The 21,417-nt window shown below is 45.0% G+C and overlaps 1 protein-coding gene and 1 pseudogene across 11 annotated transcripts in view; one reads left to right on the top strand and one right to left on the bottom strand.

The window, feature by feature from the left end:
- Positions 1–21,417, top strand: part of Carmil1 (capping protein regulator and myosin 1 linker 1) — a 279,741-nt gene that overhangs the window by 62,848 nt on the left and 195,476 nt on the right. The gene's annotated exons all lie outside the window — the stretch shown is intronic.
- Positions 601–2,890, bottom strand: LOC116883900 (annotated as a pseudogene).

The following is a 21,417-nucleotide window of genomic DNA, read 5'->3' as shown; positions in this document are numbered from 1 at the left end:
AGAACTTTCCTGGGATCTTCTGACAATACTGTCTTGCTCAAGACTCTTTCTTTCTCTCCAGTGAAGCCACCTTTGGAGTGGCTGTTACTCTCACTGTATCTGTCACCTTGACTACAAACATGATGTTCTTTTGGTCCAGACCCTCAGATTTTAAAAGTAGCTTCAAGCTGAGAAAAAGTCATTTTCCAGTTCGGTTCTTTGAAAAATCTCCATCTCCCACTGAAAATCATAGTCCAGGAGTGAAGCCACCACATGCCCGAACTGCAGGGCCATTGAAAGGCCACAGGGAAGCACCCATTGGTCGACCTTTTTATCATCACAACCCTGAAAATGCACAGTCCTGGAAAGGGTGGCCTCTCTGTGCACACATGAAATCTCTTAAAGGAAGAAGGGCAATGTTAAGGGAGCTGAGGTCTGATCACCAAAAATCAGTACAACAAAAACAACCAATAATGAATATTGAACACTAGGATTCATATTACCAGATATTCTAAGAGATGGAGTGCCAGTATTCAATTTTCATTTTGAACACCACATTACAAAAGGACTATTTTTAAGAATAAAAAAGGATTGAGGGAAAAGGAAAAAATAAAAAAAGAATTATCTAAACCATCGAGTGACCCCTGTTTGTTCCTGATAAACTTCAATCATGTCTTCTTCCTCCATTCCCAGTTCTTTCGGAGTATGATTATCAGCAATTCTCTGACGTTCAAAGAGAAACCTGAGCGAATTCATTGGAACCCTGTCTTTGACAGTGTGACTCTGAGTTTCTTGAGATGTGCTGTCACTTTCACTTTGAAATGTATCTCACTGCCATCCTGTCAATAACTTTGAGTTTAATGTATTCTCCTTCCTTCTTATCTCCTAAGTCCTCAGTTGAAGGTTTTGCCTCCTGGTCAGACCTGGTGATGGCGGATTCACCCAGGGGTCTCCGCACCACAGTGGCTTCCGGCAGGCAGAACCACACTCTGAGGTTTATAAATCCATCTCTTCTCCTTCAACAAGGTCTTGCTGTGTAGCCCAGGCTGGCCTCATAGTCCAGGCTGTCAGAGTACCAGGGTTACACTGGGATGACAGGCATGTGTTATCACTCGTGGACTCAGTGAGAACTCATCAGTTCTCATATATCCCGGATTGACTCTAAACATGATATTAGGCAGGACGATCGATGATAAAGCTGGGATAGGTTTGCCATCACTTCCCAAGTGCTGGGAATTCTTGTGTGTGTCATCACATCCAGTTTTAATTGGTGCTAGGGATCAAGCCCAGGGATTCATACTTGCTTAGGCAAGCAGTGTAGCCAGCAAGCTCTACCCTGACTCCTTATTTAAGGACCTTAATAGACTTCATTTTCAGGGTCCTGAGGATACTTTAGACATAAGGCTATGGATCCAGTTTAGTGGTACAATGTTGCCTAGTGTGCATGAGGCCATGGCTTTAGTTTCCAGTCCTACAAAACAAACAAAACGTTTGGGATACAGAATGTTTGGCCATAACCATGCTCTCCAAGGAAGCCCAGAGAGTGAGGTTAACCCTGGAGAGGTGAGAGATGAATGACCCATGCTCTTGAAGAGCAAAGGCTAGGAAGATATGCCTTTTTTTTTTTTTTACACACACATACACACACACACACACACACACACACACACACACACACACACACACACACACACACACACACACACGCCAAGCTTACCCTATAGCTGTCAGCAGGTTTCCCACCCTTGGGAGACTTGACTGTCATGGGAATATCTCAGACACGATAGGAACACACTAACTCATCAATCAGGTCATTGACGTTCCTTGTGAGGAAGCAATTTGTGTATATAAGAAACTGGGCCAGACATTTGTCAGGCTGTTTGGTTTCCCATGGGGAAAGGTCATTTAACTCCCATTTCCATAAGGAGAAAGTTCAGTTCCTCGAGGGTGGGACCACTTTCCCAAGGCCACTCAGCTGCCTGGTGATTTAAGTAGGCCAACTTTTCCTTCTTTTCTCTGCCCTTCTTTACTGCTGCTCTTGCAGAGTGAGGGTGGGGCCTTGAGTTCAGATCCCAGCTCTGCCCTGATCCTGTGACCCTCATTTCTTTACTGAAGATAAAGGCTGAAGGAACTGAGGGCTGAATTCATGTCCACTCTTCCTTCTAGTTAGGCATTTTAATGATCTACATAGTTCAAAAAACTTTATTTTTGAGATTGTCTCACTGTGTGTTTCAGGCTGCCCTTGGATTCAGAATGTACCTGCTTTAGCCTCCTGAGTGCTGGGCTTCCAGACATGTCCCACCACTGTCAAGAGACTCCCCTGGTGGTTCTGGGTGACTTTACAAGGACATTGCTTAAAGTTCCAAGGCACAGGAAGGATTCAGGGCCTCAAAGAACCCTTCCCGGCTCTAAACATTTTGGAAAATGATGCTCCTAACTTTCCTGGTGTCCCAGTTGTGAGAGCAGTTTTCTGTTGCTGTGGTAACCACACTTCAGTAGCCCTGTCAGGAAATATGATGGCACTTCTGTTTAATCTTGTTCTACAGTCATGAAGTAAGGACACAGCTCCTTTCACAGAATCCTACAAAGCGTATGGCCTGTAATGGTTCTCCTCACTCTGATGTCTCAGGACCTGCAGAAGAGTACAACTTCCTTGACTGGCATCACCCATTTTCCATGTGTACCCACACAACTAGCTTAATATGTCTTGAGAAAGACAAACATTATTATTATTACTTTTTAAAGAGGGTCTCATATAATTTAGAATGGTCTCCAATCCTGCTCTCTACCTGAAGATGACCCCGAACAACTCCTGATATCCTGCCTTTACCTCGTAGACAGCATAGCAGATTACAGCACAGGCCACCGTGCACAACTGCCCCCTGTCACATTGATCATTGTGCTCCGACATTAGGGACATAGCACTGAGCAGATCCCAGACACTGCACGTCAGTCATACTGTGCTTCCCTGGTCCATTCTCTTTGACAACTATGCCTCTGTAGCGTTTGTGCACAGACTTCTTCCCTTCCACTGTTTTCCTTTTCACTCAGAAGCAGAAATCATCAGAATACAACTTCCATCCTCCCCAAGGCCCACCTACCTCTTCCCTAGCTCCTGCCCTGTCTCCGTCCACTCATCCTTCCTGCTCCACTGTGGCTGCCCACCTACCCCAGCGCTGCACTCCCTCCTGTGTCCTTCTCTCTGTGTCCTCAAGGACAGTGCCACAGGAAAGTTTCCTGCTCTTTCTGCTGTCAGTTTTGCCTGAAGTCCCTCTGGCACCCAGGTTATTATTTTCTTTCATTAAATAAAAGTGCCTTCTCTAGATTCCGATTTCCTCTTGCCTCTAGCTAGTTTCTTTTTATCCTTTTCTGTCCATAGACTTTTCATCCTCTTAAAGTCGACCATTTGAGTAGGTTGCCTGCACTCGTGCCTGGTGTCCCCTCTCACTGGAGTGGCTTAGGCTGCATGCTCCATGTACTTATCTATAGTTATACTTTATCCATAGGATGAGGCTTCTATCAACAGCTCCCACTTCATCAGAAGCTCTTTATCCAGCCAGTGTTTGGGCCTCAGTTGGGGTCTTTCAAACATAGTGGGTATTTCAGATACAGCTTGTCTAGCAGGGAAGCCACAGTCTCTGCTAATGCCTTGGCTTGTCGCCTACACTGTTCCTTCGGGGAAGTCATTGTAGGATCCTTTATTTATTTTTTTTAAAGAATTATTTATTTACTTTATGTATATGAGTACACCATAGTTGTCTTTCAGACACACCAGAAGAGGGCATCGGATCCCATCACAGATGGTTGTGAGCCACCATTGTTGCTGGGAATCAAACTCAGGGTCTCTGGAAGAGCAGTCAGTGCTCTTACGAGCTGAGCCATCTCTCCAGCCCCCCCATTGCAGCATTTTCACACCCCCTTTTAGCTTAGACTCTGTTTATCATCTTCCCAGCCTTGTCATCCTTGCCACTCTCACCAAGGCCTCCCTCCCTCCCTCCCTCCCTCCCTCCCTCCCTCCCTCCCTCCCTCCATCTCTAGGTTAAGGATGTATCCTTGTATCTGGCCTCTCCACTTCCTGCTTGAGCTTCTTCAGTCATCAGATGGACATGGGTTGTAGCCAACACATCCTACCTTACTCATAGAAAAAGCCAGTATTACTACTCTGACCTGCAAGGATAGTGTGTAGTTTCCTCTCTGTCACTTCCTACATGACCCTCCCCTGACATTTGCAGGGCTGCAGTTGCCTCAGAGCTTAGCTCCCCCTGCAGCCTAGCATCCTGTGCCACTTCTTACTAGGTATCCAGATGGCTTCCTCTCCCTTAGGCCTTTCCCCTGCTAGCTCACTAAAAAATGTTATTGTATATGTCTTTTGTGCATATGGTATATGTCCATGTGCAGGTACATACATTCCATGGCATTCATGTAGAGGTCAGAGAACAAGTTTCTAGGGTTGTTTCCTTCCTTCCATGGCAGGTTGTTGGGCTTAAAGCCGTCAAGCTTGTGTGGTAAGTGCCTTACCCTCTGAGCTGTTGGCTAGCCCTCAAATGGCCTTTTTCGGGGAATGCTTTCTGATTTCCCGTCTAATGCCATCAGTCCCTTCTGCTCATCTTGCACAGGCATTTATCCCCTAGTGTTTGCTGTAGCCTCACAGCGTATATTCTATTTATTTCATTCTTTTTTTTCCTCGCCTACTGGATTATTTCTCAACGCCAAGGACCACTGGCTAGTCCACTACCCATTTACAGGGCCCAGGGCACAGCTCTGGGCATCTTTTGGCTTAAATTCATTGTAAATCTTCCAGAAAGCATTTCTAAACCCCACTATCGATCTCACTCTCATGCTTTCTCTTAACCTGTATTTACTATCTATGTCTGAGTGAAGGCCATGTAATCCGTGTCACAGAGGCTAGAGAGGGTTTTACATTCACAGTGTAGCTCTGTTTGGAACCTTGTTGGCCTATTGCCTTCTTGTAAATCAGCAAATCAAAGGGGCCAGCCAAGTGGGGACGTGATGATGTCAGCATTTGGTGACTTGGTTATTTATGTTGTAGAGTCATTTTTTGAAGATCTGAATCTGTCTGTGGTGCAGTTGGCCACTGCTTTCATACTCCTTGCTTCAGTTCTGCCTCTCTTGTTTGGATAATGAAGTCTGCAGTGTTCCAAATGTGAGCTCATTTAGATTCTACAGTGAAAAGCTAGGGTGTTTGACAGCTTACTTAATCCAAGTCATTAATTATATTGTCTAAATGTAACTGTTCAGTGTTTTACTAAAAGTCCTTTGAATCCACGTTCTGTTTGTTATGACCCCTGCATTAGCAGTCAAGGAACAGAGCCCTGATTTTGACCAGTTTGCCAGGTTGTCCAGGCTGATCTGAATTCCTTGTATAGCGTAGGCAAGCCTGAACCATGTGGCAGTCCTCCTGGCTCAGCCTTCTAAATGCTAGGATTACAGGGCTGCTCTGCTACACCTGACTAAAGGTTTTCTGTGAGCACTGCTAGTTAATAGTGTGAGGTCCCGAGTCGTGCAGAATGCTGGCATAGAAAATCCTGACTGAGTGATCACCCCAAAACTGACTTTTTGGCTGAATCTAAGGCACATGCCTTTTAAAATGTGATTTAAATTTAGTGATTAAAAATCTCCCACTCCCACCCCAGAAATATTTTTCTTTTTGGCTCCTCCTCAGGAAACCTCATTAGATTCCCAGCAGTTACACTGGTGGGCTCTACAAGAGCAACACACATTGAATTAAGTTAACGAATGAGCCGTCTCTGCACTCCCAGGTGGAATAACGTTTTTAGAAGTTAGTTGAGTTGGCCGGATAGCCATGGACCACCTTCAGACCTGACACTGTCTTCTAGCTGGAGTCCCGTTGTTTCTTTCCTGGGTTTATGCTTATCTGGTGCCTTCTTCCTCTGAGGGGTCTGCACCAGTCTCTGGGGACCCTGGAGTTCACAGTGCTTGTCTGAGGTAGTTATGTTGGAACCAGAATAAACCCAGTAGAGTCTCCTCCCTCCCCTCCTCCCTCCCTCTCTCCCTCCCCTTGTGTTTGTTTCTGTGTGTGGTCTCCTATGCGATTATGTGTTCACAAGAGAGAAACTCGTGATGAAGTGTTCTCATAGATTTCTGTGCCCCTACTGTCTCTCCAGATACATTATCTGTTCATTCTATGTAATCTAAAAGTTTTATGACAGACATGTGTCCCTTTCAGGCACATTTTTGTTCGTATACAACTCAAAGCATACTATTTAAAGAATGAAGAGGAAGGAACACTGGAATTTTGGCATTTGCTGCTAGCAGCCTGGACCTCTCACCCAGAGCAGAAAGTATAGATGTAAGTGCAGAGCAGTCCTATTTCAGATAGTTTCAAAATTCGAACCACTGAAATTTAGTGACACATGGTATTTCCAGCCCTATATGAAGCATAGACCCCTGTTTACTGGGTGCTCTTTGTTCTAACCCTCTTAAACCTGGACTACCTCAGGCTTTACCCTGCAGAGCTTGAAATTAATGTGTGTGTGTGTGTGTGTGTGTGTGTGTGTGTGTGTGTGTGTGTGTGTGTAAGTGTAAGTGTAAGGACAAGGTATATACCACCCTCAATGGTAGTTGCCGATCACATGCGGCTCCTTGAGTACACTGAACAGACCTGTCCGGAATGTGATGTATTGTAAGTATAAAATACATGCTTCACAGACTGCGAAGAGAGAATGGGGAGTGTTTCATTGATTATTTTGTATTGATTATCCGTAATATAATTTTAGTTATGTGCAGTTAAATAAGTTAATATTATTACTATCATTCTTTTAGATTTTGGGGTCAGTTCTCTTTCTTTACTCAGGGTGGATTTGAACTTATTGTGGAGTTTAGGCTGGCCTCAAATTTGAGGCTAATCTCTTACCTCACTTTCTGGAGTACCAGGATTTCAGATGTAAATTTACATTCCTATTCCCCCCTTCTCTCCCTTCTTTTCTCTTGCCCTCCCTCCTTCCTTCCCTACCTTCTGTGGTTACAAGACAATTCAGACTTATAAACACACAGTTTTTGCCCTATGGCCTTTTCTTTTGTTCCGTGATATTCTAGGTCTCGCTATACTTGATGGTGAGAGAGAATTAGTCTGTTTGCCAGGCCGTGGTAAAGCACAAACATGAATGTAGGCAGTGGAAGTCTGTTTTGACGACTCTTGTGTCTCATAAGTCCATGTTTACTGCTCATGCCAGCATCTTTGGTGTAATGATTAGAGGTTGCCTTTGCCAGTCAATGATTCAATCTACAGACATTTTGGAGAGAAAAATGCCCCTATTAGATTGGCCTGTGGTCAAGCCGTGGTCCATTTCTTGTTTGATGATTAATGTAGAAGAGCCCCTTTCTATTTGTGGGTGGTGCCACCCCTGAGCTGGGGTCCTGTTCTTGGAAACCTTCAGTGAAGAAACTGCTTGGGCTTTTGCATAGAAACATTATGGAACATATTGGGCTCTCTATTGGCCACATAGCAACGGCAGAGGACAGGAGCTGGAGAGAGGATCTACTCTATCACCAATGAGAAGGGTGAGCCTGCTTGGAGAGCCTGGCTTTAGTCACAGACACGCCTCAGGTCATGCTTAGGATGTGACAGGTCAAAAGATCACCAGGGAAAGTGGCTGCTGTTTAACAGGATCCCGTCTGGACATCTGGCCTCTCTTCCTGTATACTATTGATTATTATATAGCCTGCAATACTAACAGAGGCATTATTATAGCGTGTGATTATGGCTATTATTATATTATGTGTAAGCTGTTGTTATAGCTTTCTGGCATATGATGGGCTGGATGACTCTGACCATTGATTGATTCTCATTTGCTCATCTCAGTGCCCCAGGGGATAGACGCTCAGATTCCTGTTTTTCAGGCACAGGCAGTCAGTTAGGTGGTATAGCCTGAGAGTGTGCAGAGGTGTCTCTGGAGACTAGAGCCACACTCATTTTCTCACCTTTGTGTTTCTTGTTTTTTTCTCTTCTGTCACCTGTGGAACATAAACTCTCCTCTGAAGTGACATTTTCATTAAGGACACTGGGCCACATCACTGAGTGCTTTTTATCCCTCCAGTTTGAGTCAACTGAAGGATGTCTGGCTTGTCACTGTGGTTTAGTGGGACTTTGACTAAGTGTTTTCTCCTTCATTGTTTCTTATGTACAGGTTTCCAATTTACAAAGTTTATTGTCAGCACTTGTAATGCGGGGACATTGTGTATCTCTCTTAAAATGTCAAAAAGACTTAAGTTCAGCAGTGAGTGAGCTCATCCAAATGGGCTCGTAGACAGTTTAATTAATTCCATACTCCACGTCTTAGTTGAGTTCAGGATTGATCTATGTGGTTTTTAACTAGGGCAGTTTGGTCTACAGGGACCACCTCTCCCGTGGTTGTCACAGTCAGGTTTGAGATGCTAGCGCTGTTAGATGAAAGATGTATCTGCACTGGGTGTTATGCTGGCAGATGCCCATGATCCAGCCTCCAGAAGCAGGAGGATTGCTAAGAATGTCAGGCTAGCCTGGGCTATATAAAGTAGACTCTGTTTCAGCACCCTCTCTCCCATACTATCTGTGCATAGATCTCAGTAGTGCTGAGGCTGAGGAATGGTCTGGCAGTGTTCATGTGACAACTGTCTCTAACCACACAGCAGTGTGTATCGGGGCAGTTGGCTTGCAGTTTCCTGGAACAATTCTGCTCTCCTGTGATAGAAACAGCTCCTTCCTGTTTCAGTCTCTTCTGCCCCAGCAGGGACTGGAGCCTACACCTAAAAGTCTTGTGACCAAGTGGCACTGGATAAGAAGGTAAATGTCAGCATGCTCATAGGGTGGAAAGACAAGTTTCTGATTTTCCTGTATTTGAAATAAAAGCATTCTTTACAACAGCCATGCCTCAAAGACTTAATGAGAAAGAACATTATCTTCTAATCACCGATGTTTCCTCTAACGTTCTCAGAGAAATAGCGTCTGCCTATGGACTGGAGGGTATATCCTCACATGGTGAAATGCTAGACTGTGGGTTTCTGCTCACTTAGGACTTCATCTTCTTGGCTCTTTTAACCCAGACTCTCTTGTGGTAGTCACTGGAGAGCCGTCCTCATAAAGCTGGCACACATGCACCTAAAGGTATTCTAGAACAATCTGCATTCCATAACCCAACACCTTCTTCTTGGACATCTCTGCAGCCAAGATCCACAGGCAGATGATGATGTAAAAAAGTCACCTCTGGAAAGTGCCAGCAGGGACATCTTGTGTGCTTCTGATTTGTTTTGTGAACAAACAGGGTGTGGAGCTGCCAGTGGGTCCAGTGCCTCACATTGCCCTCTGACCACAGGTACCTGGATCCGCTTTCTTATGGCGTCCACATCGATCAAATCTGTCTCAGAGAAGAGTGCTTCAGACCTCACAGAGCAAGTACTGGAGACCTGTCATCTTGACCTGCCTGCAACATGTAGGTCCAGGCTGGCCTCAAACTATCGTAGCTGAGGCTAGGATTACTGGTGTTCAACCACATCCAGTTTATGCAGGGCTGAGGATCAAGTCCAGATGTAATGCTGGCTAGACAAGCACTCCGTTGAGTTACATCCCAAGCCGAATAATACCGACCCCCCCCCCTTTTTTTTTTTTAAAGGTCCCATGTGCTTAGGCAGAGCATCAAGGCATCTGAAGTGTGTGGTTTGGGATGAAGGAGAGACAGAGACTTATCCACAGTGTAGCTAAGTAAACGTTTCCCCCTAAGCTTTCAGAACTTCCTAAGATAGTGCCAGCTATGGGCCAAAGCATTCAACACATACTTTGTATTCTAACCACTATCCTGGCTACTGTATTTATGCTTTTTATTTTTGTTGTGTTAGTTATCATACTAATGGTTTCATTCACATAGCGCTCTCTGAAATCTAGAGGCCAATCTCAGATGTCTTCCAGCAGCTGGCTAACTTGTTCCTGATACAGCTTCTCTCACTTACCTGGAACTAGCCGAGAAGAATAGGCTGGCTTCAGAGACACCTTCAGCCCCGACTTCCCAGAGCTGGGATTACCAGTACACCACAATGCCTAGTGTATGTGGTATGAGAATCAAGCTTAGATCCTCACACGTAAACAGCAGGCACTTTACCTCTGAGCTGTTGTCCCAGGCTCCTTGAACCATATTTCATGCCACAACTCAGTAGTATTAGTATGTTCTCACTGCTGGCCATAGATATGAACTTTCTCATCTTGTCTGTGGAATACATTTTATGGCTGAATAGGGCGACCCATGTCTTTGTAATATTCTTGCCTGCTTCTTGTGTCTCTTGATTCTCACTTAGTACGAGGACCAGATTTCCTATTCCTGTGGGACAGCTGGTAAGTGAGTTCGCTTCAGTAGGATTAGACCATGCAAGCTTACTAAGTGGGGTTCAAAGTAGAGGTCAAATTTAATGAGTCAGGAGGACTAAGGATTCTTGGTTGCAGGGAGTCAACTTCACTAGGCATCAACATATTCTCTGATCATATTCTTACACAGGGCTCAGGCAGGAGCAGCATGCAAAGGCGTCTTTCCTAGCACCCATTCTTCCCTCTTCCCTCCATATTCCCCTAAGGATTCTCTAGTTCTGAACACACCTGGCTCCATGCTCTTATCTCAAGGGGGCTGCAGCCTGGCAGACTTCTTCAGCCCATGAATTCAGTGGTCATCAGCCTGGAGCCCTGGCTACCTGCCTGCCTGGCCACACACCTACTCGGGAAGGGTGCTTTCTCCTCAGGCTTTAGGATGTGGTATAGGAGAGTGAGGTTCTTCCTGGATCCGTTGACCTTGTCTTAGATCCTCCTGCCTCTACCTCCTGAGTACTGGGATTAAACATGAGCGCCACCATGTCTGCCTGGCCACTGACTTTATAGATAGGTTGTGGCTCTCACTGCAGAATAGCTACTTCAGTGGGCTTTTTAGGGCTGTGATAGATACTTTGTTTTAAGAGTGCTTTATTTTTTGTGTGTGTCAGCCTAAAACATTATTGTCAGTTACTTGAATTTTTTCCAAAGGGGTTCGCCTCTAGAATGAAACAGATGAAACTGGTTACGTGGGATTTTCCAGTGGGGACTGGTGGTGGTGAGATTGCTTGTGCTTTACAATCAAGATAGCAGCGTTGAGGACATAACTCAGACCCAGGCACACAGCACTTGTGGCTTGTGGCATTACTATTTTAGCTAAGGGGAAGCCTTCAAAAGCTGGTTTTGGTCCACAATGACTTAAAGGCAAGTTTCCTAATGCAGGGAGGCCAATGATGCAAGATTTTTGTTGCCTCTTAAGGGAGGGATGCTTTGTGACAAATAGGTGATAAATCAAGTAAAGGAATGGCCATTTCAGCAATGTTCAGGAAGGTGGAGGGATGTGGTTTGGTGGCCATATTGTCTTTGACTGAATGGTTCTAGTTGCTTTGAATTTCTAGGTGGCTCCCCTCAGTGTTTCAGGTCCTCTGTCTGAGCCTTTTCAGTCAGTCCAACTGAGCTGATTGTAAGCTTTGGGCTCATACACAGGCTGACATGCAGCTCCCCCCATACCCCCCTTTGTCTGTATAAGGCCTTCCACAGAGGGGCCTTCCATGTGGCAGAGGGGAATTCTAGTTGTCAGCTTGATTGGCTTCACAAATGCTGAGGGCTCAGGGGTCTCTCCCCTGGGGGTGTCTGTGCAGGTGTTTCCAGGGAAGATTAGCTGGGGAAGGAGGACATATCCTGAATGTGGCGAGGGTCCCAGGCTGAATCAAAATGGAAAGAGGAAAGCATTTGCATGCTGCCATGTCCTTCTCTGCTTCCCGGTCTGGGAACATTTGAGCAGGAAGTCTTATACTCTGCCGCCTTGCCTTCACTGCCATGATGGATGCCTTCAAACCAGGACAAGCCTTCCTTTCTCAGTTTGTTACTTGTCATAGGAGGCATTATAATTGCATCTTGTTGCTGGTCATGTTAGACAGTAGATAGCAAGTGGCAATAGGGAGCTTTTTTTGCCTTGTCATTTGTCACCTATGAGGTGAGGCCCTACAAAAAGGCCCTCATCCAACCAGAGACAGGCATCTTGAGCTTCAAATTGCCTCTACGAGATAAGACTCTCTCACAGGCCAGAAATGGAAGCCTAAAGACTTTCACTGCCTGTTAGAACAGACACATTTTGAGACGTGAGGCTGGAATTCTTTTTTTTTTTTTTTTTTTTTTTTTTTCGGAGCTGGGGACCGAACCCAGGGCCTTTTGTTTGCTAGGCAAGGGCTCTACCACTGAGCTAAATCCCCAACCCCGAGGCTGGAATCTTTTAAGTGGCCTACAGCAAGGCAGTGATCTACAATGGCAAGACAGGGAATCAACTTCTCAATCAATACCCTGCTTGCTAATGAGCAGTTTGAAGTCAAATGTGTTATCCTATAAACTGGCCCTGGACTCAAAGCCACATACAAAGGTATTTGTCACAGGGAAGACTTTGTCTGGGCTCTAGCTCCTTTCAGCTTCCTGGCCTGTGGTTTGTGTTTGGAATTTGAGAGGAGACACACTCTGATGACCTTCTAAAGTAAGAAGACTCAAGAAACTCAAGTAGGAATCTTTTCCCATGGGCTTCCTCAGGTGCTCAGTAGGGGCACCCCAGAGGCCAGCTTGGGGGCATTTTTCTGATTTCTGAATCTGAGGGCATTGCTTCCTTTAGGAGTGCTCAGTTTAGTTGTTAGTATTTCTTTCCTACTGTGCAAATAGAAGGTTGCTGAGTGGCATAGTCGGTTAACAAAAATGACAGTGTTTTGTCTGAAATGTAAAGGAAAGTTGAAATGTTTGACTTGGTTTCTTAGAACTTAGAATTATTGGCCTAACGAGCAATGCTAGAACTTCTAGTGATGCGTGGCAGAGCCTGTCACCTTTGCACCTGCACCTTGTCCAATGGAGATTGCTAGACAGGCCTCATTCTAAGTGAGAGAATCAGTTCAAGGTCAGCCTTGGCTTTGTAGCCTGTATAGCAGCTTTGGGGTCAGCCTGGGCAACATGAGACCCTGCCTCAACAAAACAAAACAAAACAGCAAAACAAAACTGTCTTAGTCAGGATTTCTATTCCTGCACAAACATCATGATCAAGAAGCAGGTTGGGGAGGAAAGGGTTTACTCAGCTTACACTTCCACATTGCTGTTCATCACCAAAGAAAGTCAGGTCTGGAACTCAAGCAGATCAGGAAGCAGGAGCTGATGCAGAGGCCATGGAGGGATGCTACTTACTGGCTTGCTCCCCTTGCCTTGTTCAGCTTGCTTTCTTAAAGAACTCAGAACTACTAGCCCAGGGACAGCACCACCCACAATGGACTGGGCCCTTCCCCCTTGATCACCAGTTAAGAAAATGCCTTACAGCTGGGTCTCATGGAGGCATTTCCTCAAGGGAGGCTCCTTTCTCTGTGATAACTCCAGTTCTGTCAAGTTGACACTCAAAACCAGTCAGTACAAAAACTGAAAAGGAGGAAAAAAGAAAGAGAGAGAGAGAAAAAAAAAATGACCGTTCTGCTTTCTTGAGGGTGAGGGAGGGCCTTGTGGTACATTGTATCCCTTTGTTCCAGTCTTGCATTCACTGGCTTTCACACCTTCCGGGAATGTGCAGTTTTGTTAATAGAACCATGGATTAGGAACAGAGATACCTGGACTTTTCCTGCTTGCCAGGGAATTGGATAGTCTCTGTGAATGACCAGAGAGGGATGAAGGGAAGGCTCTGTCTTTGTAATGAGAGATATCACAGAGGAAGGATGGGGAAGTTAAGGTATGTGAGTTCTGCAAGGAGAACGTCCCCAGAAGGTCCAGAAGTGAAGCAGGTAGGTGTCCAGTTTCCTACTGACCTTTGCAGGTGCTGAAACCCAGGCCTTCTGAATGATGGGCAAGTTCTCTGCCTCTGAATCACAGGCCTGCCCTCTGTTGTAGAGCTGGGGCCAGTGGAGGAAAAGAAGAGGGCAGCAGTGTGTGTGTGTGTGTGTGTGTGTGTGTGTGTGTGTGTGTGTGTGTGTGTGTGTGTGTGTGAATGAATAAGAACGACATCTAATGATACATGCATAGAATGCCGTCATGAAACACACGACTTTGTGTGCTAACTAAAAGAAATTAATTTAAAAAAAAATGAAAGAAGAGATCAGAAATTTCTAGCCCAAAGCACAGAAGCTGCAATCAATTTCAAAGGAAGCTGAGTTTTGGCAGATCAGTTTTTTACCATTTGTGCCTCTTATTATGACACAAATACTGCCTGTCAGTACTTGACATGTGTTATATATTCAGGAATTAATAAGGGCTGGAAAGCCAAGAAGGGAGTGTGTATTTCATGACTGCATTTTTGTTTGTTTGTTTGAGGCAAGTAGACCTTAAACATGTTTGGCTGAGGCTGCTCTTTTTTTTTTTTTTTAGTTTTCTTTTTTTTTTTTTTTTTGAGCTGGGGACCGAACCCAGGGCCTTGCGCTTCCTAGGTAAGCGCTCTACCACTGAGCTAAATCCCCAGCCCCTGAGGCTGCTCTTAAATCTCTGATCCTCCTGCCTCCACCACCCAGATGCTCCCAGGGTCACAGCATTTACCACCATGCCTGGCCTGATTGCTTCTTTTTTAATCATAGAACCCTTTACCTTTTTATGGGCAACATGGTATTAAAAGTTGGCTATCCATTACACAATAGGTTAGCGAGAGCTAAGGGAATCACTCTGGTGTTTGTACTAAACTTGGTTCTACTCTCCTGTCAAAAGGAGGGTTTCACAGATTCTCCTGTTTCAGGCTTCAGAGTTGAGATAACTTTTGTTTTGGATATGTAGATAGTTGGCTGCTAAATTTGTCAAGATTTGTCCTGATTTGCTGCTCTTAGGTTGACTATTCTTAGAACTAGTCCTAGCAAATGACTCTGAATTTAATAATTCACTTTTATTGTGTGTAAATTTGTGATATGGCTGAATGTTTGTCTGTGTGAGTGTGTCAGATCCCTTGGAACAAGAGTTAAAGACAGTTGTGAGCTGCCATGTGGGTGTTAAAAATTAAACCTGAGTCCTTTGGAAGAGCAGCCAACACTCTTAACTGCTGAGCCATCTCTTTGGCCTGACTCTGACTTTAGAAAGTAGCTCAGTGGGTAGAGAAAATGTTTTTGCCAGGGTACTAGATTGTTTTTCTTGATTGCACATTTGTCCATTGTGTGCTAACGAGAGAGGAAGGTAGATATGCTAAAATACAGCTGTTCTAGTTATTGTGTTCAAGAGGAAGAGGGGTTTGGTATGAGGGTGGGGCTGAGGATGGCTGCCCTGAGATCACTCTTACATCATCATACCAGCTTACCTGTGGGTCATGTGAGGATGTGCAGGTGGCCCACCCACACAAGCTGGTCCTTGTATAGCTGGGGTGCCAGGGAAGTCTTGAAGGAGAAGTGAATTCAATTGCTGTTTGAAACTGTCTTGCTTTCTGTCTTTCCCAAGGCTGTGTTCTCCTGCCTGGGTGGTGGACCTGGCTATGTTTCAGTGCTAGAGACCCCCTTTCCTCTAACCAAAATTCTAGGCTTGGGAGTACTTGCTTGGATGCCCATTGAACAAGACGCTTTGTAGAAGGAGAGATGGGTGAGGTGACGTTAATAGATGCTTATTTTAATTGGTGCTACCAGAGGATATATGCAGGATTTTAATGTTCTGTGATCCTTCATTTTGGAACATTTTAAGGACTTAGAGTATTACTGAGAATACTTGGGCAAATATTGGTTCAGGCCACAAAGTATTTTTTCCCCCTTTCCCCTAGACCCTTCCACATTGTTGCCCACATTTGTCATTCATACAGAAAGCTTTGGCCATGGTGGTTATCCTGCATGAGGCTTTCCTCATCAGTTACATAGGGACCCTTTGCCTTTGTCCTGGCCATTAGGAAAGTCTAGAAGGCCATCATTCTAGAGTCTCATTAGTGGGTAGTAGGAAATAGCAGCCTGTTTTGTGGGTGAGAGGAAAACTTGACCAATATACTAAGAATACACGCCCAGCACTTCTTTTTTTTTAAGATGATGAGATTTTCTAAAACACTTATTTGAGATAATTATAGATTGAGTTCATCTGCCAGAAATAACATAGTGACCTTGAGTTCGACTCAGTTCCTCCAAGAGTGGCACGTTTATGGTGACTAATTTCTATGTCAACTTGATTGGATTAGGAAACCCCCAGAGCCATAGTGAGACCCTCCTTGGGGTGTGTCTATGTATTTTCAGAGAGGTTAAATTGAGGAGGGCAGAGCCAGCCTGGGCAGGATCATCCTGTGGGCAGGGAGACCGGATGGAGTAAGAATGGAGGGAAAACCACATCGACTTCTGAATAAAACCAACCTGTGCGAACTGTAGGTCACGCTGCCTTTCCTGCAGGATGGGGCTGTATTCCTGAACAGTTGAGTCAAAACAAACCCTTTCTTTCTTCAGTTGCTTCTCCTAAGGTGTTTCGTTTCTGTAAGGGGAAAGTAACCAGTACAGTGTCCCAGAGCAACACAAAAGTTTGCACTGAGGAAATTCACATCCACGTTGTCATTGATCTGCCTCTCGAATCCTCAGGTTTCTAGAGTACTCTAGTGTGCACTGAGCTCTGTGCAACATTATCACAAGAAACTCTCGTAGTTACCATTAAAAACCGCAGAACAGTTCCTTCTCTAGGACCCTGAGTGATCCTTTTATAACCATAACCACTTCTTTCCCTCCCCTTCAGTCCCCAACCCCTGACAACCACTAATTCTCCATGTCTATAATTGTATCCTTTCAGGAAGATTCTATAAATAGAACATGTGGTATGTATCTTTTTTTGAGTTCCATTTTTTAATAGGCTGGCTATTTGAATCTATTATTTCCCACCTTTGCCACAGTCCCACAGATGGATGAGTGCCTTCCATCCCTGAGGCAGTGAAGTTTCTGTCAGTTAGAGGGTCAGGAAGCTGGCAATCCAGGTATACCTGACCCTCAGCCTTGCTGCTCTTGCAAAAGACTTTGGTTTAGGTCCTCAGTAGCTACAACCACCTGCAACTCCAGGTCCGGGGATCTGATGTTCCCATCCTCTCTGAAGGCTCCTAGAATGCATGCGGTGCACACAAACTTAAAACACACATGTAAACATAAAACCAGTAAAATGTAATAAAAGGTAGGTAGATAGTTATGGCCCCTTCTCTAGGACACGGGAGAACATCCTGTTGATATATGTCAGCCTATTACAGGCATATTCAGAACATGCTTCTAGTAGTGACTTCCCAGCGGAAGATGATTAGCTTTGGGGAGCCCTTTGGAATGTAAAGAAAATTAACCACTGGATTTGGGTAACTGAGCCTTGCAAACTATCCTAGAAGTGTTTAGACTTCTGGTAAGTCGAAGCCCGCTCTCAGTGTTTGCACAGCCCGCTATGTAATTATACATGTGAGCATGCTATCGTGTTTGCTGCTACACTCTTCAATTTTGCAGTAGAAGTATTTTCACTTGTTGGCTGCTACTGTGTAAATTGGTTTCTCTTGTACATTGGGAAAACAGTGCCATTCTCATAGCAGAGGGCGCAGATTGGTTCTGTGATCGAAGCAACCTCTTGGTTTCAATTCCCTCTGCGTGTTTATGTGAGTGCTCAGACGGGAAAATGAAATAAGTGTTGCCTTAGGGGTGCTTTAGGTGACGTGTACTTCAGCTACAAAGAACAGTGTGGCCTTTGAGAGCACTGGGCTGGTAGGGTAGGTGCTTGCTGAGCTGGCACAGGTCTGCTCTCTTTGTGGCTGTGCTAACGGTTTGGGAGGGCAGCTGGGAGGAACAACTAGGGCAGTCATCTGTGGCTGGAAAAGGTGTCCTAAGTTAGGGCTCGCCCTGTGGAGATTCCAGCACTCAGAGTTGTTTATGATGTAACTGTGTTTGTCTTTCCTGTTAGTGGGTTCAGCGTGCATTAGGAGATCAGGAGTCAAGGCCTCAAGAAGGATGAATCAAAGGCCAGTATTATTACTGCAGCAAGGAAGGAATTCATATTTGGGGTCAGTCAACACTTCAGTAGCTCAGTTTTGTCATCTTTGCATTTTATGTCTTCTGTGTCTCCTTACCTTTCTGTCAGCTAGGGAAGAGGTCCAGAGTTCAGTCATTTGGTGTGTCCTGATGCTCCCTGGAGGACCTCAGAGGACTGTGTCTTTGAGAGTACTGTTAAACTTAAATAGCAAACAGAGGTCAGAGATGGACAATTTCTGAGAATGATCCTGAGGGAAATAAGTTCAGTGGAGTTCCCTAAAGCACAGCACACTCTTACTATTTCTTGAAATAATTTCCATTTCCCTGCCCTGGCAAAGCAGGCAATTGCAAAGAGGCTGAAAAAGAATTGCAAAGCCGTTGGGTTAAATCCACCCAATATGTTGCTCTTAGAACTCTGGAGCAGGCGGTGAATGCCTCCTAACCGTGCATATGATCAGGGTCCTCAGATGAAAACCAGGGCAGACAGTCAACACGGGTGACCCAGCCAGGTAGTCGCAGAAAATGCCACCTGTACAAGGACAGCACATTGGTCTGGCAGTTCCAGGTTTTTCCCATGGAAACATTGAAATCTGATAACTTTGCTTTTGTGTTCTTTCTTGACACATTTCAGAAATGGTTGAAATACCTAGATGAGGATTATAATTATTATTTTTTTTAAAATAGAGTTCTTGCTTAGGAACTATGGTTCACATTGAACTCCTGGTCCTCTTGTGTTGTCCTCCCAAGTGCTGGGATTATAGGTGTGCACCCCTGTACCCAACAGGGTGTAGAGTTAAGGAAAAATTTACATTGCTACAACGATCCTGAATATACTTTAATATGACAGCTTAGTGTTTGTACACTTACGCTTGTCCTAGACTCATTTGTTATCAAAATAGTTGGACTGGAGAGATGGCTCAGTGGTTAAGAGCACTGACTGCTCTTCCTGAGGTCCTGAGTTCAAATCCCAGCAACCACATGGTGGCTCACAACCATCTGTAATGGGATCTTCTAGTGTGCCTGAAGACAGCTACAGTGTACTTACAATAAATAAATAAATAAATAAATAAATAAATAAATAAATCTTTAAATAAAAATATTTAACTGGACAAAATATGTTGCGTTGCCTAATATAGTGCCTAGAGTGGTAGCATTACTGATTCACAGAGAATTGTCAATTTAACAAAATGGTTGTTAGGAAAGTTTTGCTTCCTCCCTCCCAGGGTTTACAAGGAACAGCCTATGTGGCCCGATTCTCTGTGATCTTTGAATTTAAATCTGCTCTTATGATCATCTGCCCATCTGCCACCGATTTGATAAAACTGAGGATTGACCTCAGGACCTCATTTGTGCCAGCCAAACACTTTAGAACTGAGCTGTGCCCCAGGATGCTTTGGTCTATCTTGGGTCCTGTTTTGAGGATGGGTTCCAGGAAGGGAATCAGAATAACTAGGTTTCAGCTCACAGCATGCTCAGTGCCATAGACAGCATTAGAGTGAGGCTTCATTGCCTTGCCTGCCTCTGGCTCTGCTCTAACACATCTATCCAGTTTGCTTCCTTGAAGTTGATGGTCACACTGTATTTTGATTTTCTTTTTCCTCAAGGTCTTTCATAAATCACCATAACTGCTTCTCTTGGATTCCATTTGTACTCTCCTTGGAGGCTGCGTTGTGTGTGTGTGTGTGTGTGTGTGTGTGTGTGTGTGTGTGTGTGTGTGTAACACCAGAGCTGCCCACCCCCATTCCTTCCTAGCCATCTGTCAGCTCTCCAGTCTCCTGTTCTTCACTGAGCACAGAAGGGAGGTGGAGAAGTCTCTAAGAAGTTGTGGACTCTGCGCCCTGCTTCGTTCATCAGTAAAACCCTTCTAGGGAGGACCGGTTGTGGGTTAAACCCCTACACTCTGAAGTGCCAGAGTTACTTGGGTGTGGATGTTCCTGTTGGCTTGGAATTATTGGCAAGGAGGCTGAAAGGTCCTTGTTTGTGATGGAGCCACAGTGGCTTGCTTTTCTCCCCATCCCAGAGCTGTAGAAGCTCCCAGCCTTGCAGGAAGCCTGCTTGTTGCAGGAGTTTTTCCTCTGGATATGAACCAAGCTGGTACTTTGGATGTTTCTGCTTCCCAAGAAGGTGTCGAGGCATTTGCAGTCCTGGCTCTGTTCCTTGTGTGTCCTCTGCTGAGCTGATTTTTCCTGTCACCTTCTTAAAGTGTAGGGGGCTTTACCTTAGGCCCCCCTCAGCATGCTGTTACAGTATGTGCTCAAAATATACCAGGTTCCTACCTCCTTCCAAGTGCACTAGAAGTTGGGGAACATATCCACAGGAATTAAGCACCGGAAACTAGCTCAATAGGGGACCTTCTTCATGCTTTGACAAGTGAATATTTTTATTTCAGATCTGGGAACTCTGCAGTTTCTGCTTCCCCTACCCCCCATCCCCCAGCTCTCTTGCAGCTAGAGGCAAGAGGGGGAAGGTGAAGGAAGGAAGGGGCTTCTTGGGTTGCTTGTGCTCCCACTTCTGTGGGAAAGCTTTATGACGCACATCAGCCTGGGGGTGACTGTCCTTTCACCACTGTTTATTTTTGAGACTATATTTAGTTGTCAACTGTGAAAACACGGATGGCTTCAGTAGTAAAGGAAAACGAATGGGAAGTAATTGTGAATGTCTGCCTGGCATGATTACTTGTGGAAGTGAAATTACAGTGTGCATTTTGCTTCTGGTGTTTGCTGTTTGGGTATCATTCTGAAGGAGTTTCCTAGCCCGTGCATTTGTGTGGCTTACAGAATGCTGTGGGGTCTTTTCTGTAAGCCTGATGTGACAATGCATCTTACAATCACAGCAGTTGGGAGGCTGAGGCAGATGCCCACAAGCTTGAGGCCAATCAGTGGGCTTCTTAGCCCACAAAGCCACACAACACAACCCTATCTGGGAAGAGAAAAAAAAAAAGTGGGAAAATGAAAGGAAGCTAGTATAACCAGGTTTGTTCTTTGTCTGCCTTTGTTCACTAAGCAGGCATTACTGTATGCCTTCAGGGCAAGGTAGTGTGTTGATGTGCTTTGGACTCAAACAGACTCTGGTGGGCACTCTGGTTCAGCCACTTTTAGATCTGGGAACTCTGCAGTTTCTGCCCCACCTCCCCCAGCTCTCTTGCAGCTAGAGGCAGGAGGGGGGAAGGTGAAGGAAGGAAAGGGGCTTTTTGGATTCCCCTGTGTTCCCAGTTCTGTGGGAAGAACTTTATGACACACATCAGCCTGGAGCTGAAGAAAGGCCTCGTGGTTAGTGAATATCCTGTCTGAGCGAAGGACTGCTTTTAGAACTAAGATAATGTTTGTGGGGATTGCCTAGCCATAGTTGCTATTAGTGTGATTATTGGATTTATTGAATTGAGAACCCAAAAAGCAAATGTGGTGAGTCCTGACTTTTTGGATCTTTCAGACCATAAGGCTGTGTCTGAGACAGAGGTGGAGTTGGGGGTGGGGCAGTGGGGATGTCAGGGGTATCCACTTCCTG

This window comes from Rattus rattus, chromosome 14 (assembly GCF_011064425.1).
Source record: "Rattus rattus isolate New Zealand chromosome 14, Rrattus_CSIRO_v1, whole genome shotgun sequence".
NCBI lineage: Eukaryota > Metazoa > Chordata > Mammalia > Rodentia > Muridae > Rattus > Rattus rattus.
The sequence above is the reverse complement of the archived record's forward strand: the minus strand, read 5'-3'. Positions and strand labels throughout refer to the sequence as shown.